General features: G+C 40.0%; 1 pseudogene; it reads right to left on the bottom strand.

Moving 5' to 3' along the window:
- Window positions 1–661: 661 nt before the first annotated feature.
- LOC118853940 lies at window positions 662–1,442 on the bottom strand (annotated as a pseudogene).
- Between the last annotated feature and the right edge of the window lie 9,496 nt (window positions 1,443–10,938).

The following is a 10,938-nucleotide window of genomic DNA, read 5'->3' on the forward strand; positions in this document are numbered from 1 at the left end:
GGCAGATGTGGTGACCAAGCTTCATTGGCTTTCTAATCCTTCACTGGTTCTCATTTGTTCATAAGGAAAACTCAAATAGTCAGGTAGACCTATGATTTCATTGGTTTGGCTTGAATATCAATGATTATTACATAAATGTATAAAACCAAGAGACATTTCCCCTATACATGAGTATATAAAAGCTATAAAGAAAACTAGGAATAAACAAATGAAAACACACTCCAAATCATTAATATTAGTAATTAATCAAATGAAAACTACTCTCACACCCATTGAACTGACAAGATGATAAAAATTCCACAGTGTGGGAAGGGGTTATAAGAAGACAGACACATTAACACACTTGGCAGAAACGTAAATGGAATTGGTCCACGCACTCTAGAAAAATATTTTGGAATTATGTAGAATAGTCACTAAATTATTCATACTCTGCAACCCCACTACTAGGCATACATGCACCCCAAGGAGGGCAATGACATAAAGAAAAATTGATCTCATCTAACAAAATACTCATAGAAACACTCTTTTGGTAATAAAACCCTAGAAGCAAAGTGGGTGCTCATCAATCAGGGAAGGGCTAAACAAATTGTAGTAGGTGAATACAACAAAGTATTATTTTTTTTGACAAAAGTTATTTATTTCTAACACATTTTTAGAAATTTTATTTTTGACTGGACTCAGATTTCGAGGTGGAGGCTCTCAGGGAAGACAGACGATGTCTCTTAGCGATTTGTTCTTATCGTTTTTCTTTAGCCTCCTTCATTCTTTTGGCCAAAAGCTTAGCATATTCTTCTGCTTCTTCCTTGTTGGGTACATTGCTTCTTCAAAGCAATGCATCTATATTTGTGCTGCAAAACACGGGGAGTCACCAGACGCTGAATTTTAGGAGCCTTGGTCCTGGGTTTCTTACCTTCCTTGTTGAGGGGCTTTCTCACAACATACTGCTGAACATCATCTTCTTTGGACAAGTTGAAAAGTTTTCAGATTCTGCTAGCTCTTTTGGGCCCCAGGCAATGAGGCACAGTTGTATCTGTCAGTCCTAGTATATCTTTCTCACCTTTCTTCACGATAACCAAGATGAGGACACTCAAGTTGGCATCCACAATACAGCCCCTAACAGATTTACGTTTTCTTTCTCCAGTTCTTCTAGGGCAATAGTAAGAATGGCCCTTACTGAGCAGCAGGCAGACAGGTCCATGAGCCAAAACACCCTGCTTCATGGGAAAGCCCTGTTTGTCATTCCCACCACTGATTCGGACCACATAACCCTTCCATTCATCACCCAAGACATCAGCAGAAACTTCAGTGGCCATCCGTTTCTCATAAAAAGTCCATAGCTTTCTCTCATCATCAACTTTGATGAGTTTCTGACAGCCAGTGGCTGGGAAAGAGATGTTGAGCTTCATCTTTACACAGCTGCCTGCTTCAGAGCTGCCATGGGAAAGAGAAACGAAGTATTATTACATCATAAAAATGATAGATATAAGAAAGTAAGAGAGACTTGGAAAGATGTGGATGGATGCAGAGATGAGTTAGCAGAACCAAGAAAGTAGATCAAGTTAGAAAATGACCTCCACAATGTAAAAGAAAATAGCAGTTTAAAAAACACCAGAACTCAGATAAATGCAAAGACCAATCTTGACTTTAGAGGACTGTTGAGGATATATATTCCCAGTAAAGAGGTAGTGGACTATAGGTATGGAATGAGGCTGATGGTATCAGATTGCCCAAGATGATTTATGCATCTGTGTGTTTGGCTTAACGTGTTCCTTTATTGTTCCCAAGTTGGGTGCTGGACTTTGGGGAATGGTACTAATTTGTTGTTTTGGGTATTTTTAAGCATCAATATCACGTTTTTTGGAAGAAAATCTGATTATTCCCAAATCAGAAGACAAAACGTACTTGTCAGAAGAGTTTGATGGTTGGCTTGATTTGAGAAAAACTCTTCTTGACCATGTTCTGATTAGTTTATCTTTAAATTCTCATCTTTAATCATGCATGAATGAGTAGGAAGCAGGATTAGTGTTTATACATTATAAGCAATATACCTTTTTTTCTTCTTAGACCTACAGTTTCATTAGAGAACTCCTAGGAAGGAAAATCCCCGCCCCCATTCCTGTAACTTGTCTGCAATGTATAGTCTTAGAGAGTTACTAAGGGGACACTGGTGTACCTCCTGAAGTGCCTTCAGGGAAGTTAAGTGACATACTGAGGGTCACACAACCAATATGTGTCAGAGGTCAATTGTGGGAATCAGAGGTCAGACCTTCCTGACTCAGAAGCCATTTTGTCATTTCTGTTATCCATTTTACCATGTTCCTTCTCAATATATCTTATTAAAATGAAAATGGACATTTTTTCATGGTAAAAAGAAAATAAAACTTCCACATATGAACTTTTCTTCCTCTAAGAAAGACATCTTTGAAGACAGTTTTCTTAAGATATCAATCCTGTGAACATGAGTGCATAGGGCAAACAAGGCAGAGGTACATCTTGGTGTGTAACTATTTTTAGCAAGTTATTCCAATATTTTAAAATATCTTTGTCCTAAATCTAACACACAATAGACCCATAGCAACAAAGCAGTATCTTGAAACATGAGGGGAAAAAAACAAAGTTATCTCTAATCTTTTCTGAGGTTATTTTAAAAATTAACAGTGGGGAAAATAACCATTAAATAATACTCTATGGCATTTGTTTTTAATCAGCAATTAGAAAATTATGTATAAACAACTGTTCTGTATCACACAAGCCCTACAGGCCACACTAGAGGCATTTAGGTTGTACAGGGGCTAGAGCTCCAGGCCTGGAGTCAGGAAGACTCCAGTTCAAATCCAGCCTCAGGCATTTACTAGCTGTGTGACCCTGGGCAAGTCATTTAACCTCTGTCTTCCTTCATTTCCTCATCTGTAAAATGGTATAATCATAGCACCTACCTCCCAGGGTGGTTATGAGGAGAAAATGAAATATTTCTAAAGTACTTTGCAAACCTTAAAGTAATATACAAAGGCTAGCTATTATTTTATAACAGTTTTGATATCTTTCTGAATATTCCCCAGATAGTTTATCTGGGCTTTAGCTGCCTAATCTGCAAAAGGAAGCAGGCAGACTAAATACCCTCTGAGATCCCTTCTGGCTCCACACTGATCCTATGAGACACAGAGTCATCCTTACTCAGCCCTTAGATATTTTCTTCACTCAAGACTTCAGGAAGGTCGTAGCACAACCTAGTGCACAAGACTTTCCCAAGAATATAAACAACATAGAGGGGAGCAGTCACAGAAAGGGAAAAAAACTGTCCGGATATACCCTACTCCCCAGCCAAGAAGTCTCACCTGGCTCTCTTATTCCCTGTCTTGTGGACACACAGCAGCTTAGCCTCCTTGCTCTTCCATCCCCCATTTGTAATACCACAAGTTGGGAAGCTGAGTTACACATACACCCATTCACCATAATGGATCCACCAACACACTAGTTCTCCGGTTCAGCTCCCCCATGCTAATTCCTAGCATCCTCAGAGTAGAAGGAAGGCTCCTGCTCTTATGCAGGCTTCCTATTTTTACAGCTAAGCTGTAGCATAAATCAGAAGTGTAGAAGAAATGGGGGTGTATGGGCCGTTCAGGGAGGACTAGCACCTCTGCTGTGAGGGCTTGCTGAGCCTTTTTCAGGGCTGCCTTCCACCTTTGGTGTCCAACTCTCACCTGTGGCTCCAAGAGGCTGAAGCATGAGCAGCAGCCACACCCTGATAAAACCATCTCAGCAGATGGACTAAACCAGGTTGAGGGTAACTGACAGAGACAACTCACCTTTGGGTGAGTTGGGGGATGTTTAGGCCAAGCATGAAGATTTCACCTAGCAGAACAGATGGATAAGAACAATCTGTTCCAAGGGCCATGAAGGTGGCTGAAGCAGGCACTGGGGAGCACTTAGAACTTGGTCAGACATTGCAGATGTCAAAGTCATCCACTGCATCTCGAGCCATCACCAGGCACCGTGACTTTTGATGACTCTGGAAGAAAGAGTGAGACTGAGAATTCACTCTGCCAACTGGCAACTCTGACAATTACTCTGGCAACTCTGCCTCATTAAATCCAATACACACGCAAGTCATCACTCCTGGACGTCATTGGTCCTCTTCAAAAACAAAGGACAAACAACAAGAAGGAAGGAGGATAGATTGCTAAAGAATCCTCAAGCAATGTAATCTGAAAGGTGAAGAGGGAGAGATCAGCTCCCTATGTTGAGAAGAAAGGATAAGGGGCAGAGACACGTGGTCAAAAGACAAGAGAACCTAATTTTCTCCTGTCCTCTGTAACACCAAGGAGAACAAACCCACATGCATACATGGGTGGGCAGGCAAGTAGGATGATACTCAGAAGGGGAGATATTCAGAGACATGATAAAAGTTATGTGACGACTCTCTAAACTGAGGGGTGAGGGAAGAGGAAGATGGAGGGGGACCTTTTCACATCTGGTCTCTGGGAGAAGGCAGGGAGGATCCAGATGTATTTGGGAAATAGATCAGTTTTAATTTGGGGATTCCCACATGTCTCTTTATGCACTCTTTGCCTATATTTTGGCCCTTTCTCTCCCTTCAAGACAGTCCATGTTGCTCTCCTGGACTCCCAAAAATGCAGATTACCCCAGAACCAGATAAAGACATTTGATCTCAAGCCAGTATTGCGGCAGACCCAGGTAGGACAGCTTTCATAAAATCAGAGATTTAGAGCTAGAAGGGCCTCAGAATCCTCTAGTACAGGGATTCTTAACTAAAGTTCATGAAAACATTTAAAAAAATATTTTGATGACTATGTTTCAATATAATTGGCTTCCTTTGTAATCCTAATTCTGTATTTTATGCATTTAAAAACATTATTCTAATACAGGGGCCATAGACTTCACCAGACTGCCACAGGGGTACAGGACATAAAAAAGGTTAAGAACCCGTGGTCTAATCCAACCTTTCCTTTTGTAAATGTGGAACTGAGGCTTGGAGAGTCTTCAAACTGACCAAGGTCACACTAGAATCAGTGGCAGAGCCAGGATTAAAATCCAGACTTTCTAACTACAAATCTGGTGTTCTAGGCCAAGGTCAGTGACACCTTGCTGGCAAACCAAGGAGGGTAGTATCTGGGGGCTTGGATTTCATAGTCTTCCATAGTCATTCATGTCTGTGTCTCTACAGTTATCCTGTTCTGTCCTTGTGACTGAAATTCATCCATTATATAACAGGAAGTCTTAAATATAATCTTAGCCTGATTATTACAGTAGTATGCTTTCTCCTCTACCTATTTACTAACCTCAAGATGAAAATGAAGGCACTGATTGGTGCAGTGTGTGTGTGTGTGTGTGTGAGAGAGAGAGAGAGAGAGAAAGAGAGAGAGAGAGAGAGAAAGAGAGAGAGAGAGAGAGAGAGACAGAGTGACAGACAGACAGACAGGCAGGCAGGCAGACAGACAGACAGGCACGCAGGCAGGCACGCAGGCAGGCAGGCAGACACAGAAAGAGAGATACAGAGAGAGAAGCAAAGAGACAGAGACAGAGAAAGGCACAGAGAGAGATAGAGATAAAGACAAAGACAGAGAGACAGAGGCAGAGAAAGACAGAGAGATTAAATAAGATAAAAGAGGAGGGGATGGGAATAAAAAATACCTTTGACATAGAGAATTGCTTTAAGCCTAAAAAAAATTTCTGCTTTGAAACTATCCATATCTGGGGGATTCCTGAGTATGAGTGATTCTTGACTGTATTCCATACATAAAAGTATTCAGCGAAACATAACCATGTAAGGAATTACCTCCACAGTCAGGCTCCAAATGTAACAGTTTCTTCTTATCAAGAAAAACCAAGATTTCCCCCCTCCTCCACCCACCATCATGATGGAGGCCTTAGAACATTAGCAACACAGGCTATGACCTATGGGCAAAACCCACACACAGACCTCTTAGAAGCCAGAGCTGTCAAGTTCCAACATTGTCCAGGGAGGGCTCCACTTAACCATCCTGACAGCCAGTCCCACTTTCCATATGGAAGGTTCTGAGCTGGCTCAATGAGATTTTTATCATCCCATTGTTTCTTCCTGTGTAATGCAGATAATCATTTAACATGAAAACACGGGGATGGGAAGAGCCAAACTCTACCAGATGGTCCATCAAAACCTCCATTTATCAACTCCAAGAAATACAAACCAACCTGTATTTCATCAATCCAACCTCCCCAATCCAGCCAGTGGCGATATCTCTGGGTTTCCTCATTTTTTGTGTCAGTCTCATTCTACCTAAAACCAACACAGTGCTTCAAATTACTTGGCCTTGGCAGGTTTGAATTCCTTCATGATTTAGATTCCACATACAGATGCATATACATACACACGTATATGCATATGTATGTATGTGCTTATATGTATTATTGCACATCTATAGCCACTGGGTGCTGATAAATCTTTAACAACCAGTTTAATCTGCATGATTAGCAGAGTTTTTCTCATTCCTTAAATCTAGGCAATCAACAAAAACAAATAAATCAAGCTTTGATTGTGAATAAGCATTTGCTGACATCTGAGGTGAAAATTCACGGACTGAAAATTTAACAGTCAGCTCTGGTGATCTGGAGCTGACTCCAGCACTCCTTTGCACACACACACACATATGCATACATACATGCACACATATGGATGCACACATATACATATCACACATACCTCATGTGTATTACATGTATCACATATATATGTTCATTTTAGGGTTGATTCCAGTGTCATCTGCTTGATCTCACTTCATGATGGGAAAGGGAAGGGAAAAGAAGTGAATGTTTATTTCTACAGCATCTTTTAAGTGCCAGGCATTGTGTTAAGCACTTCACAAATATTATCTCATTTGACCCGCACAGCAATTCTGGGAGGTAACCATTATGTTCATCCTCATTTCACAGTGGAGAAAACTGAGCCAAATGGTGGTTAAGTGACTTACCCAGAGTCTCATAGATAGAAAGAGTCTCAGGTGAGATTTGAAGACTCTTCCTCTCTAATCCACCTCACCCCCCTGGCTAACAAGTTAAACTCTGGCAGGTTTTACCAACCTAGAAAGATTTAAGTACCAGCTTGGTAATGGAGTCTGCTATGGGAGCACCAGCTTACTTCAGTTTAGAGACACTCATCCCTAGAGGGATGCCCATTAGGAGCTTGTTAGGGCCCCTGTCACTCACAAAGACCATTTATTTAGCTATGAGAGAGGATGAAGTCTTCACTCTTAGAGGTAGTATGAAATTATGCAGAGAGAGAGAGGGAAGAAGGGAGGGAGGGAGGAAAGGAATAAAGAGAAAGACAGAGACGGAGAGGGTAGGGAGGGAGACAGAGAGGGAGAGAGATACAGAGACAGAGAGTTGCAATGTAAGAGTATCCTCCTTTTGAAATATTTCATTATGAAGATGGTCTAGTATCCTCACAAAAAATATCACTGAGATTCACCAACTCAAAAATGTATCAGGTGTTAACAGATCAAGAGAAAGAAGGCAATCGAAAGCAAAGAGAGCTACTTCTGAGAGAATTCTGTGTCTCTTCTTCTCTCGATGACTTCTTCAGTTAACCTGAATGACACTCACTGAGCCCTGTTAATGGGACTGTCAGGAGGTAAGAGGTTATCTGGAATACCATGCTTCCTTTTAAACAGAACATTTCAATTAAGAATAAAAACATTCTCATCCTCCCAGCATAGCCTGCAATTAAAATTAGGCTTTTTATAAGCCTGCCAGAAATGTAGCTGAAGAAGGTTAAAAGCATTGAAGTATTTCTTCTGAGTTACTATGTGTACATAGGTCTAGAAAGTTGAGGCAAGAATGTTCAAATTAGGATTTTAGGCCACAGGCAGACAAGGTCTTTCATTGCTGTAACAAAGAAAGCTCTGTTGTGAGGTGCTTAATGAATTGAGAGCCCAAGCTAGGAAGCAGTTAAAACTGACTTGCAGGGTGCTTTGGTTTTTCTTGAAATCCCATGTCTTCCACCTCCTGCTTTTCAAGGTTTAGTCCTAGCTCATGAGGTCACAAGTTTGGTGCTGAAGATGAGTGAGCTGTGAAGGGGCTAAAAGGTGAAACTCTCCACTGAGATTGCTCAGAAGGAAGTAAAGATTGGAGAAGGGAGGACAGGAAAGGTGAGAGGTGAATCTAAAGATTTCTCCAAAGTTCAGAGAATGCAGAGAAGGTTTAATCCAAATCTGAATCTCTAAACCTCAGAGGACTGGGCCAAGGATAACTGCCTGAATCTCTAAGGAGTGTTCCCTCTAGCTCATAAATACCTTTGGATAAGAAAAACAGACATGGAGGAGGAGGAAGAAGAAAAAGAAGGAGAAGGAGGAAGAGGAGGAGGAGGAGGAGAAGGAGGACAAGGAGGAGGAGGAGGAGAAGAAGAAGAAGAATGATGTGTGTATGTGTGTATATACATCTTGTATATGTCTAGTGGTTTGTATGTTGCCCTTCCCATTAGAATGTGAGGTCCTTGAAAGTAGAGACCTTGGTTTGTTTGTTTGTTTTCTTTCCTTGTATCCCCAAAACTTAACACAGTTCCTGGCACTCAGCAGGTGCTTACTATATGCTTGTTGACTGTCATAATGAGAGTGAGCAGAAATATAATACATAATAATCTATCAATAAATTTGTATTAAGCAGCTACTATGTGCCAGGCACTGTGCTAAACAAAAAGAGATAAAAGATAGCTTCTGTCTTCAAGGTGCTCATAATCTAATGGCAGAAATAACAAGTGAGAAATATATATCATATATGTATATACAAAGCAAGCTATATACAGGATAAATAGGAAATAATTAACAGAGGGAAGGCATTAGAATTAAGAGGAGTTGGAGCAGGTTACCTATAAAAGATAGGATTTTAGTTGGGACTTGAGGGAATAAAAAGAAATAAATAATGAGAGCAAAGACATGTATGAACAAAAAATGATAGGCTGGTCATGTGTCAAGGGCAAGGGATAATTGATAAATTATGTGTTCCACTTGTTTCCTAGTAACATTTATAGGAAATGAGGAAAGGCCTTGTCAGGAGAGGTGGAACTCCTTGGGGTGAACTTAGGTATGATATTGACAGGAGTTGCACAGGTTGGGCAGACTTGGATTGGTTGTGATCTGCATTGTTGAAAGGAACGTTCACATAGAGAGATCATGCACCTATTTGAATTTTTTTTGACTATTTAAAATCAACTGTACCTTCAAAAATGAATGTCTTCTGCTGGCTGAGTAAAAGATGCCAGTTCGACTCAGTAAACACATTAAGTACCTAGCAGGGTGCCTTGTGCATGGCACTTTGCTGGGTCTGGAATAAATAGCAAGCTTCAGTAAAATATGGTCTGTGTTCTCACAGAGACAAAACCTACTAGTCTTACAGGAAAAGATCAGGCAAATTCTCTCAGTATGATATAAGCTCAGACAAAAGATTATTTAGGTTTTTTCCCTCTATCTCCAACACCTAATACAATTCCTTGTGTATACTAGGCATTTAATAAGTGGTCATGCTTGCTTATTTTAATCGCAGTTTATGACTAGATAACATTTTAACAGAGGGTATTTGAAAGACTTTTGCTATAATTTACATTTTCATGGTAGTTAAGCCTCAGATATGATTTTACCTTGAAGCACAGAATTTAAAAAGAAAACAAGACCCAAAATGCACCCCATACCAGAAGTATAGCTTCATGTAAAGTCTAAAAGAATCAATAGTGACGACAAGAATCGACTGAAAGAATGAATCATAAACTATGAACTTTCTTGTCCTGTTACTGGCATATTAGCAGAGAAATATTAAACTATTGGGAACAATGATAAATTTACATGTTTTTGCAGCTGAGGGATCAATATCCCTAAAATAACAATTTAAATTAAATGATATTCCCTTTTATTATCTCTAATTAGAAGACAGAAAGAGAGATGCTGGCACTTCCTCTTCCTATTCTTTGACCATAAGCAAAGGCATAGATTTATCTCTGGACACCCAAGCAAACATGTCAACATTGACACGGTTTGTTAGTTTAGCAGCGGCTCCCGTATATCTGACATTTGGGGGGTTATTTGGGAGCTTTCATCGTATTAAATAGCAGAAGTATTCATATCCTTATTTGCCTGATGAGGACGCTGAAACTCAGATAAGTCAGATGATTTGCCAAAGTCACACAGCTAGGAAGTCCCAGAGCTAGAACTTGAACCAGGTCTCCCAGTCCCCACCACCCCCAGTATAATAATCATGCTGTCTCTCTCCCTCTGCGTTTAAAACATAGGGAACTTATTAATGGGTCCACAGAGTTCTCATAGAAGGATTTTTTTTAAAAAGGTAAACCGAGAGATAGTACGATATTAGTCACAAATTTTATTCCTTCCCTGTTTTAAAGATGATAGGACACATTCAAGTGATAAATGGTCAAAGGATACAAACAAGAAGTTTCAAAGAAAGAAATCCAAACTTCAATAAATATATTTAAAATGCTACAAATCACTAATTACTTGAAAAATGCAAATTGAAGCAACTCAGGTTCTACCTCACATCTATCAAATTGGCAAAGTCAACAGAAAAGGAAAATGACAAATGCTGAAGGGTCTGTAAGAAACTAGACACAATAATACATTGTTGGTTGAGCTAGCTGTGAATTCCTGGCAGTGAACTGGGAGAGCCACTCTGGAAAGCAGTTTGGAACAATGCCCCCAAACATATTCAATTGTGTATACCCTTTGACCCCACAAATTCTCTACTAAGCATATAACCTCAGAAGATACATATGTAAAAATATTTATAGCATATATTTTGTAATAAGAACTAATGGGAAATAAGGGAGGGTCCCATCAATTGGAGGATGAGTCAACAAATTATGATATATGCGTATCTCAAAGGTCATTTACATAAGATTCTTCTCATTAGTGGAGATTGATTCCTCACTGTTCTGCACCT

Source organism: Trichosurus vulpecula, chromosome 6, assembly GCF_011100635.1.
Source record: "Trichosurus vulpecula isolate mTriVul1 chromosome 6, mTriVul1.pri, whole genome shotgun sequence".
Taxonomy (NCBI): Eukaryota; Metazoa; Chordata; class Mammalia; order Diprotodontia; family Phalangeridae; genus Trichosurus; species Trichosurus vulpecula.